This window comes from Bos mutus, chromosome 24 (genome assembly GCF_027580195.1).
Source record: "Bos mutus isolate GX-2022 chromosome 24, NWIPB_WYAK_1.1, whole genome shotgun sequence".
Classification (NCBI taxonomy): Eukaryota; Metazoa; Chordata; class Mammalia; order Artiodactyla; family Bovidae; genus Bos; species Bos mutus.
This window is the reverse complement of record NC_091640.1, coordinates 47,961,945-47,984,683: the sequence shown is the minus strand read 5'-3', so window position 1 is coordinate 47,984,683 and position 22,739 is coordinate 47,961,945. Positions and strand designations below refer to the sequence as shown.

At 43.0% G+C, this 22,739-nt stretch overlaps 1 protein-coding gene across 6 annotated transcripts in view; it reads left to right on the top strand.

The window, feature by feature from the left end:
- Nucleotides 1-22,739, top strand: part of ZBTB7C (zinc finger and BTB domain containing 7C) — a 383,514-nt gene that overhangs the window by 161,475 nt on the left and 199,300 nt on the right. The window lies entirely within an intron of this gene.

The following is a 22,739-nucleotide window of genomic DNA, read 5'->3' as shown; positions in this document are numbered from 1 at the left end:
GCTGTTTTCCAAAGTGGTTATACCGTTTCCACTCCCTCCAGGAGTGTCTGAGTGGTCTAGTCATCCCACATCCTCCAAAACACTTGGCATTCTCAGTTTCTTTCTTTTTTTTCTTTTTTTAATTTTAGTCATTTTAATGATTGTAGTGTGACATCTTATTGTGGTTTTAATTTGTATTTCCCCTTTAAGTGATGATGGTGGTCATCTTTCCATGTGCTTATTTGACATTCGTATATTTTCTCTGATGCAGTGTCTGTTTAAAATTTTTCCTATTCTGGAGGAGCTAGTTTTTGTCCTTATTACTGAGTTTGGGGAGCATTTTTATTCCAGGTAACAAGATCTTTATTAGAAAAACAAGTTGGAAACATTTCTCCTAGTCTGCAGCTTGTCTTTTCATTCTCTTAACAATGTCTTACAAATATCCGAAATTTTGGTGAAGTCCAAGGTTTCAATTGTTTCTGTTCTAGATAGTGCCTTTGGTGTCATGTCTAAAGCATCTTAGCCTAACTAAAGGTTACAAAGATTTTCTCCTCTGGTTTTGTCTAGAAATTTTGTAGTCTTACATTTAGGACCGTGAAACATTCTGAGTTAATTTTTGAGTTAAATTTTGTACATGGTGTAAGATGTCTATCAAAGTGCTTCTTTTTTACATATGAGTATCTAACTGTTCCAGCATAATTTGTTGACAAGACTGTCCTTTCCCTACTGAATTATCTTTGTACTTTGGTCAAAAATCAGTTGTTCATATATGTATAGGTCTATTTTTCGACTCTCTGCTGCTGCTGCTGCTGCTAAGTCACGTCAGTCGTGTTCGACTCTGTGCGACCCCACAGACGGCAGCCCACCAGGCTCCCCCGTCCCTGGGATTCTCCAGGCAAGAACACTGGAGTGGGTTGCCATTTCCTTCTCCAATGTATGAAAGTGAAAAGTGAAAGTGAAGTCGCTCAGTCGTGTCCGACTCTTAGCGACCCCGTGGACTACAGCCTACCAGGCTCCTCCGTCCATGGGAGTTTCCAGGCAAGAGTACTGGAGTGGGTCGCCAGTGCCTTCTCCGTTTAGACTCTCTACTATGTTCCAATGATCAATTTATCTATCTTTGTGCCAATAAGAAATTGTCTTAATTATTGTATCTTTCCAAGTCTTTAAATCAGATAGTGTCAGTTCTCTAACTTTGTTCTTTTTCAAAATTATTTTGACTATTCTAGGTCTTTTGCATTTTCACATAAACTTTAGAATTTTCATGTTAATCACCTGCTGTGTTAATCACCGTGTAGGATTGCATTGAATCTATATATCAATTTTGTGAGAATTGACATATTAATAGTCTTCCTACCTATGGTATATTTCTCCATTTATTTAAATTTTTAATTTCTGTAAGCAATGTTTTGTAGTTCTCAGTGTATGGATTTTACACATCTGTTATCATATTTATTCTGAAGTGTGTCATATGTTTTTATATGTTGTATAAATAGTATTAGTGTTTAATTTCACTTCCAATTATTTGAAATATAATTGATATAGAGGGAGAATGTAGAAATACAATTATATTAGTATATAGAAATACAGTAGATATTTATATGTCAACCTTGCATTTTATAAACTTGTTTAGCTTTTTAATTAGTTCAAGTAGCTGTTTTGTAGATCCTATTGGATTTTCTACATAGATAGTGATGTTGTCTATGAAGAAAAGTAGTTTTCATTCTTCCATTTCAGTTGAGATGTTTTTAATTTCTTTTTGCACTGGCTATAGCCTTCAGACACCTTGAATAGAAATGGTGAAAGTGGACACCCTTGATTGGTTCTGATCGTAGGGGGACAGCATTCAGTTCGTCACCACTAAGTAGAAGTTAGCTGTAGGTCTGTTTGTTTTGTAGATGCCTTAGTAGGTCCAGTTCAAGTTTACTGATAGTTTTAATTTTTTTTTTTCATCAAGGACAAGTGGTAGGGGTTTGTCTAATGCTCTGTGTCTATTCAGATGATCAAGTGGTTTTTCTTTTTTAGTTTGTTAATATGATGACTTACACTGATTTTTGAAAGTTAAATCAACCTTGTCATCTGAGATAAAAGCTTCCCAGGTGGTGCTAGTGGTAAAGAAGCCGCCTGCCAAATGCAGACATAGGAGATGGGGGTTCAATCCCTGGATAAGGAATATCCCCTGGAGGAGGGAATGACAACCCACTCCAGTATTCTTGCCTGGAGAATCCCATGGACAGAGGAGCCTGGTGGGCTACAGTCCATAAAGTTGCAAATAATTGAGCATGACTAAGCACAGGCACAATCTAAGAGAAATACCACTTGGTCATGATGCATTATCTTTTTAATATGCTGTTGAATTCCATTTGCTGAAATTTTGTTAACAGCCTCTGTATCTTGTTGATGTGGGACATCAGTCTGTACTTTTCTTTTAGTGTCTCTGTCTGGTTTCGGTATAAGGATAATGCTGCCTTGTACAACGAGTTGGGAAGTATTCCCTTCTCTTCAGTTTTCTGGCAGAGTTTGTGTAGAATTGATGTAATTTCTTCTTTAAATATTGTGTAAAACTCACCAGTGAAGCCATCTGGGGCTAGAACCTTCTTTATGGAGAGGTTTTTAACTTTAAATTTAATTACCTTAATAGATTTGGGCTCCAAAATCACTGCAGATGGTGACTGCAGCCAGGAAATTAAAAGACACTTACTCCTTGGGAGAAAAGTTATGACCAACCTAGACAGCATATTAAAAAGCAGAGACATTACTTTGCCAACAAAGATCCATCTAGTAAAGGCTATGGTTTTTCCAGTAGTCAGGTATGGATGTGAGAGTTGGACTATAAAGAAAGCTGAGCGCCAAAGAATTGATGCTTTTGAACTGTGGTGTTGGAGAGACTCTTGAGAGTCCCTTGGACTGCAAGGAGATCCAACTAGTCCATCCTAGAGGAGATCAGTCCTGGGTGTTCATTGGAAAGACTGATGTTGAAGCTGAAACTCCAATACTTTGGCCACCTGATGCGAAGAGCTGACTCATTTGAAAAGACCCTGATGCTGGGAAAGATTGAGGGCAGGAGGAGAAGGGGACGACAGAGGATGAAATGCTTAGATGGCATCACTGACTCAATAGACATGAGTTTTGGTAAACTCCAGGAATTGGTGATGGACAGGGAGGCCTGGTGTGGCTGCAGTCCATGGGGTCGCAGAGTCGGACACGACTGAGTGACAGAACTAAATTGAATAGATACGTTGGCTATTAAGGATATCTCTTTCTTCTTTAGATTCTGCTTCGTGTTTTCTTTTCTTTTTTTTACTTGAGGTATAGTTGATTTACAGTGTTGTGTTAGTTTCAGGTGTAGAGCAGCTTCAAGTTTTGTGAGGCTCTATGATTATTATTTTTTCACTTATTACTACTGGTTTATTATAAAAGATACAACTCAGGACCAGTCAGATGGGAAGAGATGCTTAGGGAAGGAATGTGTAGAGAGGTGCAGAGCTTCTTTGCCCTTGACACTGACCGATGTCTCTTGGTGGGACACAATTACCCCTGGTTGAGAACCACTGTTGAGGCTGTGTTATTAAGTGTGCAACCATCCAGGATTGCTGTGTCCCCTGATAAACTGACTTTTTTTATCATGATGAAATAACTTTGTTTAGTAATAGTTGGTTTTAAAATGTACTTTGTCTAATATTACTATAACTACTCCAGGCTTTCTTTTAATTAGTATTAGCCCCACTCCAGTACTCTTGCCTGGAAAATCCCATGGACAGAGGAGCCTGGTGCGCTGCAGTCCATGGGGTCTCTAGGAGTCGGACACGACTGAGCGACTTCACTTTCAATTTTCACTTTTCACTTTCATGCATTGGAGAAGGAAATGGCAACCCACTCCAGTGTTCTTGGCCTGGAGAATCCCAGGGATGGGGGAGCCTGGTGGGCTGCCGTCTATGGGGTCGCACAGAGTCGGACATGACTGAAGCGACTTAGCAGCAGCAGCAGCAGCAGCACGGTATATCTTCTTTCATCTTTTTACTTTTGTTTATTTATTTTTAAAGTGGATTTGTTTAGGCAGAATATAGTTTAATCTTTTTTTGGCCCCTTAAATAATCTCTGCCTATAGTGTTTTTTTAGCCCCTCTATTAATCTCTGCCTATAGTGTTTAGACCAATTATGTTTAATGTGATTATTGACAATTAGGTTTAAATCCATCATTATATTTGTTTTTTACTCTTCCCAACTAGGAGAATGGAAAGGCTACCCACTCCAGTATTCTTGCCTGGAGAATTCCGTGGACTGTATAGTCCATGGGTCACAGAGTCGGACACAACTGAGCAACTTTGACTTTCACTCTTTCCATCTCTTCATTTCATTTTTCCTGCTTTCCTTTGGATTACTTTTTATGGTTCCTTTTTATCTCCGTTGTTAACTTCTTACCTATAACTCTTTGCTTTGTTACTTTAATGGTTCCTCTCAAGTTTAAAAAATTTTTAACATCATAGCCTACCTTCAAATATTATTATACCACTTCATATATAGTATACAAACCTTACAACAATACATTTCTACGTCTCCTGGCCTTTATGCTAATGTCGTACATTTTATTTTTATATACATTTTATAACATATTGTTGGGTTGGCCCAACGGTTCATTTGGGCCAGCAGTTCATATAGTTTTCTGTAACATTGCTACTTTTTGTATAAATACTCAATTATTTTTAAAAAATACAGTTACAAATTCAGTGACCTTTCTAAGTACTCTAACCAGTGCCCTGTGAACCATGTTGTTGTTGCTATTCAGTCACTAAGTCGTGTCCGACTCTGCGACACCATGGACTGCAGCACACCAGGCTTCCCTGTCCTTCACCATCTCCCAAAGTTTGCTCAAACTCATGTCCGTTGTCTGTGATGCCATCCAATCATCTCATCCTCTGTCATCCCCTTTTCCTCCTGCCTTCAATCTTGCCCAGCATCAGGGTCTTTTCCAATGAGTCAGCTCTTCGTATCAGGTGGCCTCAGTTCTTCCAAAGAACACCCAGGACTGATCTCCTTCAGAATGGACTGGCTGGATCTCCTTGCAGTCCAAGGGACTCTCAAGAGTCTTCTCCAACACCACAGTTCAAAAGCATCAATTCTTCGGCACTCAGCCTTTTTTTGTGGTCCAGCTCTCACTTCCATACATGACTACTGGAAAAACCGTAGCTTTGACTATATGGACCTTTGCTGGCATAGTAATGTCTCTGCTTTTTAATACACTGTCCAGGCTTGTCATAGCTTTTCTTCCAAGGAGCAAGCATCTTTTTATTTCATGGCTGCTGTCACCATCTGCAGTGATTTTGGAGCCCAAGAAAATAAAGTCTGTCAGTGTTTCCATTGTTTCCTCATCTATTTGCCATGAAGTGTTGGGACCAGGTGCCATGATTCCAATCTGGCCAATGGGAATAACACTATTCTTGCTCCAATGAGTGTCAAATACTGTTACCTCTAATTCTTTTGGGTGGTTCTTCCCCTGGCTTTGAATGTTTTCCTCACATACGTGTACTGATCAGCACTCATGACTACTTGATGGGAACTCTGCAGATCTCTGGGGTTTTTTCTCTCTGTGTGCAGCTCTACTTTCAATACTCAAGCCTATGAACTTTAACTGCCTTGGTCTCCTTGGATTCCAGCTCTGTCTCCTCTAGGCCGGGAGAACACCAAGCTCTGCCTCAGTCCACCTTCTTGCTCTGTGGCCTGGATACTCTCTCAAGGTCGTAACTGGGGCAACTGGATGATTCATGTCACTTTTTCCTCATCTCTCAGGTGTCACTGTCCTTCATTGCTTGATGCCCAATGTCTTAAAGCTATTGTTTTATGTATTTTGATTATTTCAGGCAGGCGGGCCAGTCTGGTCCCTGCTTCTCCATGTTGGCTGGAAGTAGAAGTCTTCCCTGGGCTTTGATTACTTTTGAAAACATTTTTGCGTTTTTCTTATTTTATCCTGACTGTACCCTTGTCATGTGAGGTATTTTTTATTCTCACTTTGCTGCTGCTGCTGCTAAATCGCTTCAGTCATACCGACTCTGTGCGACCCCAGAGATGGCAGCCCACCAGGTTCCCCCGTCCCTGGGATTCTCCAGGCAAGAATGCTGGAGTGCGTTGCCATTTCCTTCTCCAATGCATGAAAGTGAAGAGTGAAAGTGAAGTCGCTCAGTCGTGTCTGACTCTTAGTGACTCCATGGACTGCAGCCTACCAGGCTCCTCCATCCATGGGATTTTCCAGGCAAGAGTACTGGAGTGGGGTGCCACTACCTTCTCACTTTAGGGATAAGGAAACTGAGGACTGGAGAGAAAAAGTGGCTTTCTAAGCATTATGTAGAGAGTCAGTGGCAAGAGAGGGAAGTCTGAATGTTTCTAGCATTCTGTTATACTTTCTGTACAGATTGTTCCAATTCATGACTCCTCTGCAGTGCATTGTTAGCACATAGTCTGATGAAGAAATAGTAGCTCAGGAAAGTGAAGAAATTTTGCCCAAGCTCCACAGGTTAAAATAAGTTTTAGATCTACAACTGAATCCAGAGTTGGTAGTGGTTTATAATACAGTGGCCTGATTCTTCTGAATAATAAGTGTTCTTTTCACTTATTTTTAAAGGTTTATTTGTTCTTGCATTAATTTATTATCTCAACAAACATTTATTGGCTATCTTTTACATATCACTTACAACATTAAGTTCTGGATAAAAATATAGGTAAAAACAAGCATGGTTGTCCCTGCTTCCCAGCTTCTTAACTATAGTTGGGAAATTAGAAAAGAATACAAATAAATGGTATAAACTATTTTATTTAATAGGTTTGTTACTTTTTTCCCAGACATTTTAGTTTTGAACATGTATCACAGTTTTAGTTCAAGCAGGTCACAAGGAAAGAGGCTTAAGCAGGCCAATTCTAGATTGTCCCACAGAAAAATTTTATAGGAAAACGAAATGATTAGGTTATCACCCTTAGACTGGATACAAGAAAAAAGGATTGTTTCCAGGTCATTAAGTTCTGACTGACAGTCAGCTGAGTGAGTGGGTAACTGGCTTCCCAGAAGAGGTCTTAATCTCATTAAAGTTTATCAGAAAATTGCTTAAGCATTTTATCAAAGCTAATTTCTTTCCAGAAGGAGGCTGGGAATTACATCATGCAAAAAGGTTCTGTCCCATAGCAGGTTTGAGACTTTGTTTCTTTATTAGGAATGTGTACAGAGTAGAGTGAAGGAGATGAGGGTTGGGTGAATTCCAACACCACAGTGATCACTAACCTTGTGTGAGTGGTTATTATATGACAGGCACCAATGGCACCCCACTCCAGTACTCTTGCCTGGAAAATCCCATGGACGGAAGAGCCTGGAAGGCTGCAGTCCATGGGGTCGCTGAGGGTCGGACACGACTGAGTGACTTCACTTTCACTTTTCACTTTCATGCATTGGAGAAAGAAATACCAACCCACTCCAGTGTTCTTGCCTGGAGAATCCCAGAGACAGGGGAGCCTGGTGGGCTGCTGTCTCTGGGATCGCACAGAGTCGGACACGACTGAAGTGACTTAGCAACAGCAACATTCCCTTTGCTTGGCAGATATTAACTCATTTAATTCTTATTATTCCCAAATTACAGAGAAGGAAAGTGAGGCACAGAGTTTAAGTAGCTTGCTCAAGTTCTCACAACTAGGATGTGATTTTTTTAAAAAACTCAAGAAGGTGTCATAAAGAAGTTTGGGGAATCTGTTCTCCAGGTGGGTTGATGAGGAGAAAAGCATTCCAAGCAGACCTGACCTCCACCCTATTCTGTGCCATCAAGCTATGCTCGTCGTCAGAGGTGCAGAGGGTCTGAGCTCACGGGTCTGCTTGCCCCCCACGCCTGATAACCAGGATATCCACCTGGATTCATGCCTTGTGGTTAGAAGGTGACTGACTCGAGTCCCAGCTATGTTTTCAGACCATATGTTGTGATTTGGGCAGAGTGGAGACCTCCCTCCACCTAGAAGCTCTTATAAGCAAAACTGCTGGCCAAGGCAAAAACACTTTAATTTAGCTCATCTGGTCAACCGTAGCTGACATGAGTGGTGATGAGGGTCATTTTCGCTCTAGCCTGAGTGTTCTTTTTTGTTTGTTTGACATATTTCTGCATCTTTGCCATTAAATGCCATTTCAGAAAGGTAAAAGTGCAAGCTCAGTCGTGTGCGATGACCCCATGGACAGTAACTCTCCAGGCTGCTCTGTCCATGGAACTTTCCAGGCAAGAGTACTACAGTGGGTTGTCATTTCCTACTCCAGGGGATCTTCCTGACCCAGGGATGGAACTCACATCTCTTGTGTTGCCTGCAATGGCTGGCAGATTCTTTACTGCTGAGCCACCATGCAGAGGGAGAGTTGAAAGTTGTAATGATAGGGATCCTACTATTGTGTAAATACAAGTAAAGATAATAAAGTTTTACGCGAATATAAATCACTAGTTCCTGCAGGATTGTCCCAGGCACAGGAAGAGCCTTTCAGAATCTAACTTGCTAGAAATTACAGAAGCTTCTGAGTGGAAATTTAAAGAGATCATTAAAAAAATAGTATTACTTATAACTCACTATAAAATTCCAGTAACCTCAATCCAACTACTGTATTATTTTTGCATATTATCTTCTAAATGTACATACACGCTGGGCGTTTTGTCCATGGTACATACCTACTGTTTTGTATTCTGCTTGTTTTCAGTGACCAGTGGATCATAAACATTTTTCATGTTTCTGCATAATTATCATTTTAATGGTCACATAATATTCCATTGTGCTGAGGTACTGTAATTTATTAAACCATTCCCCTTAATGTTGGCCATTTATATTTTCAGTTTGGGGCTTTTATAGATAGCACTGCAGTGAGCATCTTCTTGCAAATAGCTTTTTGCAGCTGTTGAATTTCCATAGGAATAATTCCTAATAGAGGAATTACTGGTAGAGGACACGGACATCTATATGGCTCTTTCTCTATGTTGCTGAATTGCTTTCCAAAAATACTATTTAAAACAGTGTCATCACTCTGGAATGCACCTACTGGTTTCATCTCAGCTACACCAGTGTTAGCAAAAGCATTTTTTTGGCTAATTTGACTGATAAAATGTTATTCCAATTTGCTTTAATTTACATTCTTTGTTTACTAATGAAGATTAATACTTCGCCATGCGTTTATTAATGTTGTATTGAATATCTGTGGATTATGTGTTCATTTATCTGTTATGGTTTTGGTGTTTTCTTATAAATTTAAATTGGCTTTTTGTAGACTATCAGTATTAATTATTTTTGCCTCATCAATTCAAAATTTACCACCAGTTGTTGTCTTCTTTTAACTTCAGTTTTCATTATAGAGAAGTTTTAATGTATGGGAATTGTCAATCTCTTCATCTGTGAGTACTTTTTATTTTTCCAAAGAAGGGAAAATAATTCCTCTTTGGATCTTTTGAGTATTTTATATGTATTTCATTTAATCATTTATTCAGCACAGAATTATCTAGTGCCTTTCATGGGCCAGATATTTTTTTAGGCTCTAAGGGTATGAAATTCCCATCTTATTGGCTATTATATTCTGGTGAGGAGAGAGACAGTAAGCAAATACATAACTGGTATGTCAGGTAGCAATAAATCTTAAAAAGTAAGTGAAGAATGATAAGGGAAAGATTTAGTGCTCAGGAAAGGCCACTCGCAGTGATATTTGACCCCTATAAATAGGTATCACTTGAGCAGAGACCTGAATAAGTGACAGGGGGACAGCAAATGAAAAGGCCCTGAGGTGGGGGACATACATAGCTTATTGAGGAAACAGGGAAGCCCTGTGATTGGAGTGGAGAAATATGGGAGAGAATGGGGGAAAACGAGGTTATCACCAGATGACATGGGGCTCTTATGAGGACACTAGATTAAATCTGAATGAGATGGGAAGCCACTCAAGTTGAGAGAGCATGGTAGAGACATAACCTGACTTACAACTTAACATGATCACTAGGTATTTTTGTATTTGAATCATTTTGGCTGATTTAATTTTCTAGGTATATAGTCACATCATATACAAGCAATATTTTTGTCTCTTCCATTTCAGTAGTTATTTCCCTTATGCTGTCTTTATCTCTTTTTTTTGACAAGAACTTTCAAGACAATGTTAATTATATTTTTATTAATGATTTTGATAACATGATATAGTAGGCATCTTTATATGTTTGAAATTTGGAGAAATTAATTATAGTTTAGTTTAAATATTGATGCTGTCTGTTATTCTGAAAGTTTTATTAGAAATGATGGTTGAATTCTATAAAATATCTTTTAGCTGTGTATGAAAATTACAGGATGTGTTTCCTACTTAACATCTTGATATGATGTAACATATTGATAGAGCCCCTCCTGTGAGGCAATTTTGGCCTTCAGCCTTAGGATAAACCTACTCCTCACGGTGTAATTTTGGTATACTGAGTATATTGCTGTTCTTTTCCGAGAAGGCAATGGCACCCCACTCCAGTACTCTTGCCTGGAAAATCCCATGGACAGAGGAGCCTGGCAGGCTGCAGTCCATGGAGTCACTAAGAGTCAGACACAACTGAGCGAATTCTCTTTCACTTTCACTTTTCACTTTCATGCATTGGAGAAGGAAATGGTAACCCACTCCAGTGTTCTTGCCTGGAGAATCCCAGGGACAGGGGAGCCTGGTGGGCTGCCGTCTATGCCAACTGACTCACACAGAGTCAGTCATGACTGAAGCGACTTAGCAGCAGCAGCAGCTGTTCTTTTAAGACTGTCCTATCTGTGCTCAGAGTCAGCTCAGCCTGGCACCCTGCATCTCTGACTCAGTCATGGCCCCGACCATGGTTGAGGGGAGTCCTGAGGCAGAGATGGCCGGACAGAGTCTGGGGGAGTGGAGGTACCTGATAATGCTTTTAATGCACATCCTCATGTGAGACATGGTGTTCCATCCTGCATTTTAATTTTATCAAACTCTGTATATTCAGAGTTTAAAAGAATCAACTAGTTCAATGACTTCTTAAAAAAAATAACAGTCCTCTCCCCATACTACCTCATTTTCCAGAGACAAACCCTTCTTTCCTTTTTCTGCTGTATTTCTTTTTAAATTTTAATTTACCTGTCTCTAAGTAATATGCTTTTTTCTTTCCTTTGGTGTTAGTTCTAGAAGGACTTGTAGGTCTTCATAGAACCGTTCAATTTCAGCTTCTTAGGTATAGTTGGTTGAGGCATAGACTTAGGTTACTGTGATGCTGAATCGTCTGCCTTGGAAATGAGCTGAGATCTGTCTGTCCTTCTTGAGACTGCACCCAAGTACTTCATTTTGGACTCTTTTGTTGACTCTGATGGCTACTCCATTTCTCCTAAGGGATTCTTGCCCGCAATCGTGGTTATAATAGTCATCTGAATTAAATTCTCCCATTCCTGTCCATTTCAGTTCACTGATTCCTAAGATGTCTTGCCATTTCCTACTTGACCATCTCCAATTTACCTTGATTCATGGACTTAACATTGCAAGTTCCTATGCAATATTGTTCTTTCCAATATTGGACTTTACTTTCACTACCAGACACATCCACAACCGAGTGTCAAGAAAGAAGCTCCTGCTTTGGCCCAGGCATTTCATTCTTACCGGAGCTATTAGTAATTGCCCTCTGCTCTTCCCCAGTAGCATATTGGATGCCTTCTGACCTGGAGCTCATCTTCTGGCATCATGTCTTTCTGCCTTTTCATACTGTCCATGGGGTTTGCCATTTCCATCTCCAGTGGACCACATTTTGTCAGAACTCTTCACTATGACCCATAGGTCTTGAGTGGCCCTGCACAGAATGGCTCCTAGCTTCACTAAGTTATGCCATCCCCTTCCCCACGAAAAGGTGTGATCCATGAAGAGGTTAGGACAGAGGAGCCTGGGGTGCTACAGTTCATGGGGTTGCAAAGAGTTGGGCACGACTTAGCAATTAAAAAACAATAATAAGTAATATGCGTATATCACTACTTTTTCATTTTTTAATTTTAAACATCATTATTTATTGACTTTCATTATAGAAGAGGATGATGTAGCTCTCTCTACCCTAGAGCAACAGTGGGACACATATTTCCCCTAGCCCCATGCTTAGTTCATAACTGTGGTTAGATCAATATACACTGTTTATATTATTGTGGTGATGCATGCTGGTTGCACCTGAGCTATGTAATATATGATTCCCTTTTGGCACAACTTTTTAGTTTTCTCTGGAGTTAATAATTGTCTTTGGTTTTGTTTATGTGTTTGTTTGCTTAGTTTTCTGTGTATTTATCATTAACTCAGCCCAGAATGTTCCCTTAGTTGAATAAATACCTTTCCAGTCCTTCAAAATAAACAAATAAAATAGTAATCTATCAATTTCCCTTGTGGCTCAGTTGGTAAAGAATCTGCCTGCAATTGGGATACCTGGGTTCAAACCCTGGGTTGGGAAGATCCCCTGGAGAAGGAAAAGGCTACCTACTCCAGTACTATGGCCTGGAGAATTCCGTGGACTGTATAGTCCATGGGGTCCCAAAGAGTCAGACATGACTGAATGACTTTCACTGTCAATTTCATCTCCTTATAGAAATTTCTTGGCAAACACTGGACCTGTTCCATTCTTGTCTGGTTGCTCTCCGATACACAGCTATAATTCTGGGATCCTCATGCACCATCTCTTTAAGGAGTCCCTTGCTGCTGCTGCTAAGTCACTTCAGTCGTGTTCGACTCTGTGCAACCCCATAGACGGCAGCCCACTAGGCTCCCCTGTCCCTGGGATTCTCCAGGCAAGAACACTGGAGTGGGTTGCCATGTCCTCCAATGCATGAAAGTGAAAAGTGAAAGTGAAATCGCTCAGTCATGTCTGACTCTTAGCGACCCTGTGGACTGCAGCCCACCAGGCTCCTCCGTCCATGGGATTTTCCAGGCAAGAGTACTGGAGTGGGGTGCCATTGCCTTCTCCAAGGAGTCCCTTACCCTTTCCTGTTTGAAGTCCTATTTCCTGAATCTAATATCTTCTTCCTTCTTGGTATGCTCCCTTGTTTGGATGGAATGCATCCTTTAGCAGCTTCATGAGAAAAGATGCTTGAGGTACTTTCTTCCTCATTTATTCCATTCTTTTTTTTTTTAATTTTTTTACTCTTAAACATAATTAATCACATAAAAATTTCTTAAAATTTGTACATGCAGTTTAACACATAATTACAATGCAAACACCCAAGAAACCACCATCCATGTCAAGAAACCCTAGGAACTCCTGAGAGGTAACTGCTAGCCTTATTTTGTGGTAATACTTTCCTTGGTTTTCTTTTGCCAACTATGTTTTCATCCTAATCATTTAAATTTGCCTGGTTTTGAACCAAATAAAAATGGAATCATTATATGAATATAGATGCAAAAATTCTCAACAAAATATTAGCAAACCAAATCCAAAAACTTGTGAAAATATCATATGCTGCAATCAAGTTGGATTCATCCCAGGGTCACAGGGATGGTTCAACATACGCCAATCAATGTGATACACCATATCGACAAAAGAAAGAACAAAAACCATACGATCACCTCAATAGATGCAGAAAAAGCATTTGATAAAATTCAGTATCCATTCAGTATAAAAGCTCTTATCAAAATGGGTACAGAGGGAACTTATCTCAGCATAATAAAAGCTATTTATGACAAAACCACAGCCAACATAATATACAATGATAAAAAGCTGAAAGCTTTCCCACTGAAATCTGGAACAAGAACAAGGATCCCACTCTCACCATGTTCTATTCAACATAGTGTTGGAGGGCCTAGTCAGAGCAATCAGACAAGAAAAAGAAATAAAAGGTATCCAAATTGGAAGAGAAGAGGTAAAATTGTCATTATATGCAGATGACATGATACTGCATAGAGAAAACCCTAAAGATTCCACTACTAGAAATTACTAGAACTGATGGATGAATTCAGCAAGGTGGCAGAATACAAGGGTAACGTACAGAAATCTGTTGCATTTCTTTATACTAACAATGAAATATCAGAAAGGGAAAGTAAAAAAAAAAAAAACTTTTAAAATTGTATTTAAAAAGACAGAAGTATAAGGACAAATGAATAAGTTCACCCTTATAAGTGGAAGATTTAAGCACACTTCTCTCAATAGTTGATAAAATGGACCAAAAAGTTAATAACCTAATGGAAGACTTGAAAAAATTAATCAACATGCTTAAAAGTTAATCAACATGCTTGATGTAGTGGCCATATGCGGAACCCTGTGCTCAGCACTTGAGAATGCATATGCTCCTCAAGCACACATGGGTAATTCACCAAGCCAAACTTGTATGAGGTCACATACAAGGCTCAGCCCATCATGAAAAACCAAGATGTGGAAAAAGTATATGAGGTACTACTAACTATTATTTTAGCAGGTAAATAAACATATGTATACGTCTATATCCACCTGATGCGAAGAGCTGACTCATTTGAAAAGACCCTGATGCTGGGAAAGATTGAAGGCGGGAGGAGAAGGGGATGACAGAGGATGAGATGGTTGGATGACATCACCGACTCGATGGACATGAGTTTGAGCAAGCTCCGGGAGTTGGTGATGGAAAGGGAAGCCTGGTGTGCTGCAGTCCATGGGATTCCAAAGAGTTGGACACGACTGAGTTACTGAACTAAACTGATATGTATTAGCAGGCATAAAGTATTTCTGGAAGACTTAACAAAAAAACTTCACAGACTTTTTTTTTTATGAGGAAGAAGATGGGTTAGGATTGGACAGAGACCTAATTTTCATCATGTATATGTTTCTTTTTTAATTTTTTCTAACTTTGTTGTGTCTTCCTTTTTATTAGAATCATAAATTAAAAATATATTTAGGTAGTTGTAAGAAAAAGTTTTAAGAAAATGCAGTTTTTACAAAATGATTTGCTGCCGTATATAGTAAACTGCTGTAAGCTTAAGGAAAGACCAGTTTGCTGTGGCTTAGTGGAGTTGCAGGAAACTCCAGGAAGAAGAGATTTTTACTGGATTTTGAGATCTGGGTAACATTCGAATTGGGAGAGAGAGGTAGTACACTCTAAACCTCTGGAAGCAATTCCACTGAGACTCATGTATTGTGATCAATGGCCCTGGAAACTGACACATGGAAGGGACCCTCACTGGCACAGATTGCTATTAAAAGCAGTAGAATGGAGACAATGACCAAGGTGGATGACACTGATGCAACAATTCTCAAAGGAAAAGCTAACCCCACGTGGGAGCTCCAAGGTGGCAAGTTCAATAAATGGACTTCTGTTCCTTCTGAGCCCACAAGCATCCTTCCTTCTCTCTGCAGTTGTTGAGATAATTAACATTTCCCTTTATGGAAGAAGCACAGGTGAACATCAGCCTCTCCCAGAAACCATGAAGACTCTTTGGAAGACGACACCTAGACCTTGATTTTCAAAGCTGTCCATTTGGTTGTGCCTGGGCTTCTGAGTACAGATGAGTGTTTAACAAGTATCCTTAACTCTAGAAAGTACTGGGGAAGGCAGGTGGCATCCAGCCAGCTAGGACAAGACTGCTAATGTAGGTGGTGAAATAGCACTAGCTCTTCCCAGTGCAGTTATCTTCCCATTAGAATATCCATGGGGATCGAGGAAGGGAAGGAAGGGGGTTTTGTCTTTGTTAGAGCTTCTCTGTATTAGAGCTTCCATCCTGGCATTCAAACTCTTTCACAATCTGTTTTTCTTTCCCATTTAGCATTCCCCACTGCCCCTACCTCCTGTCTCACCTCTTTGCCCACCTGCCTTGGTTGTGTTTATTATTGTGCCATTGTTTATACCCCCTACACCCAACCAGTCAGCTAGGGTGGGGAGTGGTGGAGATGTACAAATGATAACAGCATTTACCTGTTCTCAATTTATTTTACATCTTTACTGGGGTACTGGGATAAGATTTGAGAGATATGTGAAACTGAAATTGTAATTGGTTCATGATTGGGAGAAAGCATGGACTTCCTTGATAGCTCAGTTGGTAAAGTATCCGCCTGCAATGCAGGAGACCCCAGTTCAATTCCTGGGTTGGGAAGATCCACTGGAGAAGCCTAGGCTACCCACTCCAGTATTCTTGGGCTTCCCTTGTGGCTCACCTGGTAAAGAATCCACCTGCAATGTGGGAGACCTGTGTTCGATCCTTGGGTTGGGAAGATCCCCTGGAGAAGGGAAAGGCCACCCACTCCAGTATTCTGGCCTGGAGAATTCCATGGACTGTATAGTCCATGGGGTCACAAAGAATTGGACACAGCTGAGCAACTTTTACTCTCACTCTCCCTGGGAGAAAGATGGTAGAATGGAAAGTTAGTTTCAGTTCAGCCACTGACTTAGTGTGTTTCCAATCATGGCTGCAAAATTAATTTCCAACCTCTCACCAAATTATTTACCCCCAAAACTTAACTTAAAACAACCGTCCATTTTATTTTTATCTCATGATTTTGTGGGTCAGGAATTTGGATGGAACTCAGCTGATTGATTTCTCTGCTCCATGTGACATTGACTGAGGTCATACTGTGGTACTTGGCTACAAGATGGGCTGGTCTATATGGTGTCCGAGATGGTTTCACGTGTATGTATGGCATCTAGAAGTTTGAAATCAAGGTATCAGTAGGTATATTCTCCCTCTGAAGGCCCTAAGGACGGATTCTTCTTTTTTAATTTTTAAAATGATTTATTCTTCGAGGCCGCACCATGTGGTATGTGGGATCTTAGTTCTCCAACTAGGGACTGAAACTCTGCCTCCTGCATTAGGAACATGGAGTCGTAACCACTGGACCACCAGGGGAGTCCTGGGAGGGATCCTTGTTTGCTTCTGGCCTCTGGTGGTTGCCAGCAGCCCTTGGCATTTCTTGGCTATAGATGCATCACTTGAGTCTCTGCCTCCATGTTCACATGGGCCTCTCCCCTGGGTACCTCTTCTTATAAGGATGCCAGTCATACTGGGTTTAGGGCCCACCCTGATCCAATATGACCTCGGCTTAACTTGATTAAGTCTGTAATTACTCTATTTCCAAATAAAGTCACATTCACAGGTTTCAGCTAAACATGAAATTGGGGGCACACTATTCAATATCAGGGTGGGCTGGAAGGTTGGGCTCCATGTGACCACGCTGGTGGGGCATCTCGGGGTAGCTGTGCTTCCTAGGGCTGGCTCTGGGCTCAGGAGACTGCCCCAAGAGACCCACATGGAAGCCTCAAAGCTTCTTATGATCCGTCCTTGGTGGTCACAGGATGTCATTTGACCACATTGCATTGGCCATCAGTAAGGCCAGTTCATATTCAAGGGGATTAGACCCCCTCTTGACAAAAGAAATATCAAAGAATTTGTATCCATTTTAACCTGCCACACTGTGTGATCTTTATGGAGGCTCCTGTCCCATGTACCATGGTAGGTATTTTCACACTTTTTACCTCACTTAAGTCTCCTGATCATTCCGAGTTAGGTTTTGCTCACTCTTCATGTAGGAAGACCAATCGAGAGATTCTCTGTAACTTGTTCAGAGTCACACAGCTAGTGAACCATGGAGCTGAGATTTGAACTCATGGCTATCCCATCCTAAAGCATCCTCCTTCCAGAACATCACCCTGGAAAGAGAAGAGAGCTAACTCCTGCTGGTACCAGAAGCATTGGGATGGCATGAATACGAGGCTCTCGTGCTCATGCCATCATGGGCATTGCATCAGGGACTGTAACCACTGCTGCTGCGCTTACAGTTCAATCGTGTCCAACTCTGTGCAACTCTATGGACTATAGCCCGCCAGGCTCCTCTGGCCATGGGATTCTCTAAGCAAGAATACTGGAATGGGTTGCTATACCCTCCTCCAGGGGATCTTCCCGACCCAGGGATCAAACCCAGATCGCCTGCACTGCAGGCATTGTAACCACAGCAGCAGTATATTTTCCCCGGGTCCAATTCCCCCACCCCCCCCCCACCCCCGCCGTAGGGGCATGGCTTGACCGCTACTGAGATAGGAAGAGGAACAACCTTTAAAAAAATGGCATAGCTGTTGAGGACACACCATTAACTGTTTAGAACCAGCCAGGTCTTAGATGGCAGATGAGTCAACTTCAACTAGACTTTAAACTGCCTTATTACAGATCAGCAGGCTAAATGACATGCTTAACAGTGCCATGACAGTTCTAAGGCTAGCCATGTAAGGCCAGAAAGTGGGTGGTGCCCGTTCCTGGCAATCCCCACCCCTCTTCAAGACAACTGGAATAATAATCCCAGGCATTAGCCTATGAAATTACCTAGCCCATAAAAACTAACCACCCAATATTTGGGGGCCTATTCCCTTTTGAGATGCTTTATACTCCCTCTGTGGAGTGTGTTCCTTCCGGGGCCATTCTCCGTTTCTGAGACAGATCACGTTCCATCTATGGAATGTTGTTGTTCAGTCACTCAGTCGCGTCCGACTCTTTGTGACCCCATGGACTGCAGCACGCCAGGCTTCCCTGTCCTTCACCATCTCCCGGAGTTTGCTCAAACTCATGTCCATTGAGTCAGTGATGCCATCCAACCGTCTCATCCTCTGTCTCTCCTTTCTCCTCTTGCCCTCAACCTTTCCCAGTGTTAGGGTCTTTTCCAGTGAGTCAGTTCTTCACATCAGGTGGCCAAAGTATTGGAGTTTCAGCTTCAGCATCAGTCCTTCCAATGAATATTCAGGACTAATTTCCTTTAGGATTGACTGGTTGAATCTCCTTGCCATCCAAGGGACTCTCAAGAGTCTTCTCCAACACCACAGTTTAAAAGCATCAATTCTTTGATGATCAGCCTTCTTTATGGTTCAACTCTCATATACATACATGACTACTGGAAAAACCATAGCTTTGACTACACAGACCTTTGGAATGTCCTTATGGAATGTATGTCTGTGGGATGTATATCTCTATCTCTAAATAAATCTTCATCGTCTTTACTGTGGCTCACTCTTGGATTCTTTCCTGTGTGAAACCAAGAACCCACACTTGGTGGCCTGTCCCAGGGACTCACCTGAGACCTGGGATGTAACCATCCTCTCATGCCCCACTTTTTCCTGCAACACTATGACATTCGCCCCTTCCCCTCTTCCAGCAGCTCTTAGGATTCTTTGATATGACTGTTGGCATCCCTCACTGTGTGTAATGAGCCTCCTCCAGGTGGGGCTCCTGCATGTCAGGTCCCCTGGCTCTGCGACCCCTGGCAGCCTTCCTTAACTCTCCCTCTTTGCCCTGAGTCCAGATGAGGTCACTCTGTGGGCGGGGCCTGTGGAGGTGGCACACCCTAGTGTGGCCGGGGGTGACGGCTCCATGGTGCTGGTCTCAGGCTGGCCTCTGGCAGGGACCCACTGGCAGCTCACGTCCCTGCACTAGATGTGGTGATGTCCCCATCTTCCCCCACGCCATCCCCTCACTGGTCTGGCGGGTTCACTTCAATTCCCTTCAGCAAACATGTTATGAGTACCAGCCATGGCCAAACTCTGTCCCACCCACAGAGACAGCACACCTGCCACGGTGCTGGGAAACTAGGAAGAGTCCTGAAGCATCACTTTAGTCAATTTGGTTTAATTTTAAGGGGGAAACTGAGGACCAGAGGGGAGAAGGAATACACAGAAATTTAACCAGAGAGTCAGAGAGTCATGGTTTAAGCTCAGCTAACTTGCTATCCAGTCCAGGGTTGCTTTCCCAATGTTTTGGTTCCCACTCCGTGCGGCTTCTGGCGGGGTCGGGCAGACATTCCCGGAGCACTTGTACAGTGAGTCAGCCGAGGGTCCTTGACTAGGGGACCCGCAGGGCTCCGTGGTGAGGAGGCGGGGGAGGAGGCTTCCAAGCCTTCTTCAGGGGGGAGTTGTTTGATGAGCCTGTGAGAAGGAATGTTGATTCCTGCCCTGAGTTTCTCTTTATTGCTAATCTGCACAAAGAAACGTTAATGATTTTAATTACGGGGTTGGGTTAATACATCATGTAAATGATTTTATTTAGAAAATGCAAACTAATCCCCTTTGCAGAAAGACTCTGTCTGTGGACCCTCCCATCTGCTTGCCTGGCTGGGTGGAGGGAGGCTGTGGGGGTGAGAGCCTCCCAGGCTGCTCCCTGCTTCCGGGAGGCAGAGCTGGGCAGGCTGCAGTGCAGGACACATGCCCCACCACGTGGAGGCCCGAAGGGAAGGCTGGAGCAGCAGGGCTGGCCCTCAGCCGCAGCGGGCAGGGCAGCTCCCCAGACTGAAGGCCTGTGCGGAGACAGACAGTCTCGGGGGCTGAACGCCCTCCCCCCAACCGCCCTCCCCCCACCAGCCCTCCCCTTTTCTCCCAGCCTCCCATTTCCCCCCACTCCCTGCTATGGACTCTTGGACACTTCCCGCCAACAGAGCTGATTATTCCTCAATTTGTTCCAACCTGAAAATAAAGACAGATAAAGTGAAAATATTCCGGGAACAATGCCAAGCCAAAGGCATTAAATTATTAAGCGATCTCTATCTGAGTAATGGATTTATGCCCTTTAACAACTTTAAAAGAAATATAATGTTTTTCAATACCCTCTTTTAGGGAACTTCTTATAAATGAACTGTCCGTTTTATTAGTATTAAAGGAAATGGGGATTGAATCAGAGCTTCGAGGGCGGGTGATTATCTGCAGATTTCTCCTTAGAACTGGGGAAATTAACAGCACGGACTAATCCACACTTCTTTTTTTTAAAGGGCACTTTACACGACACTGTACAGTAAATTGGAAAATGTATAACTATCCATCAAAGTAAATCTTGGGAATAAAATAATTAGAAACCACACAAGCATGGCCAGGGAAGATTGGAGCTAAAATTAGACTCTGTGTGGCTGTTTCTGGATGTCGCCAGAGTTGGCGCTGGTGTCAATGGGGCAGGAGCGGGTGGGCGAGCAGGAAGGAAGCTGGAGTTGGGGCGAGCTGCCCAGGCAGGCGAGAGGGCTTGGGGGGCATTTGAGGGGTGGCAGATTGGAGGGGGATGAACAGGGCATTTTGACTATAATCTGGCAGCTTCCTTGTTCTCCCCCGTCCCTTCCCCTGACCCTGGCTGTCTTTACCTCCAATCTGGCCGGCTCTTCCGGGCTGCTGTTTCCAGATGGTCTGAAGGTCTGTGGCCGCCCCTGCAGAGCCAGATGGATTCTTTCTGGGAGGGGGAAGGGGTAAAGGAAGGGGGAAGAAGTATCCTTGTTGTTAAGCCTAGAGTGTGTGTGTGTGAGTGTGTGGAAGTGAGTGTGTGTGTGTGTGAGAATGTATGTGTGTGAGTGTGTATGGATGTGTGAGTGTGTATGGATGTGTGTGTGCATGAGTGTGTGTGTGTGTGGATGTGAGTATGTGTGTGTGTGTGGATGTGTGTGTATGTAAGTGAGTATGTGTGTGTGGGTGTGAATATGTGTGTGAGTGTGTATGGATATGTGTGTGAGAATGTATGTGTGTGAGTGTGTATGGATGTGTGAGTGTGTGTGGATGTGTGTGTGTGCATGAGTGTGTGTGTGTGGATGTGAGTATGTGTGTGTGTGTGGATGTGTGTGTATGTGAGTATGTGTGTGTGGGTGTGAATATGTGCGTGAGTGTGTATGGATATATGTGTGAGAATGTATGTGTGTGAGTGTGTGTGGATATGATATGTGTGTTTATGGGTGTGTGTGTACGTGTGTGAGTGTGTGTGTGTGAGTGTGTGTGTATGTGTGTGAGATTGTATGGATGTGTGTGTGTGTGTGGATGTGTGTGTGTGTATAGATGTGAGTGTGTGTATGTATGTGTGTGAGTGTGTGTGGATGTGTGTGTGAATGTGTGTGTGTGTGTGTGGATGTGAGTGTGTGTATAGATGTGAGTGTGTGGGCGTATGAGCATGTATTAGTGGAGGCATAGCTGTGCGCGTGCATGTGTACACCTGTGGGTGTGCACGTCTGTGTGTGTGTGTCCAGTGCCCTCTGAGCTGGAACCTCTGTCTTTGGTTTTACTCCTGCTCAGAGTCTCCTGACTCCTGGCCTCTGAGGAGGTTGTGGGTGGGCAGTGGGCGGCACCACTACTCACCAGGGCCGCTCCTGCCCTTCCTGCCTCAGCCTCCCCCCTTGGCAACCACTGTCAAGCCAGAGGGTGGGGTGGGGTGGTGAGGAGGGGGCTGACCCGGGAGGAGGAGGCAGAGGTGAGCAAAGGACAGAAGAGGCCCTGCCTCCCCCTCCCAGCCCACTACAACCCCTGCCCAGATACCAGAAGGCCAGCAGCCCCACATCCTCAACTGGGCAAGGTCCCAGGGTTGCCTGTGCCAGGCAGAGGGCACACAAGGGCCCGGGGTCGCCCGTGCCAGGCAGAGGGCACACAAGGGCCCGGGGTCACCCGTGCCAGGCAGAGGGCACACAGAGCCCTCTCCTCAGGAAGCAGGGCTAGGAGGATTTCTTCTCAGGCTCAGAATGAACTCGCCCATGGTCAGAACCAGCAAGTAGCCTTGGAAATCTTCTAGCCCCTCCTCCCATGGTACAGATGAAGAAACCAAGGCCCAGGGAGGTGGGACACAATTAACACCTTGGCTAATATGATTGTTGCTGCTACTTATTGCCCAAGGCCATACTTTCCTGGATGGTTCTTCTCCCTGGGCTGAGGAGCCACACGCTTGGAGAACACTGCCCACCCATCCACCCTTGCTTCCTGGCAAGCTCTTCACTCGTGGAGAGGCTGGAAGCCTCTTCTGGTTCCCTGAGGGGCCCTCCAGAGCCTTCTCAGCCCTCGCACCTGCCTCCTTGGTGTATGTTCCTCTCCTCCCATTGCTA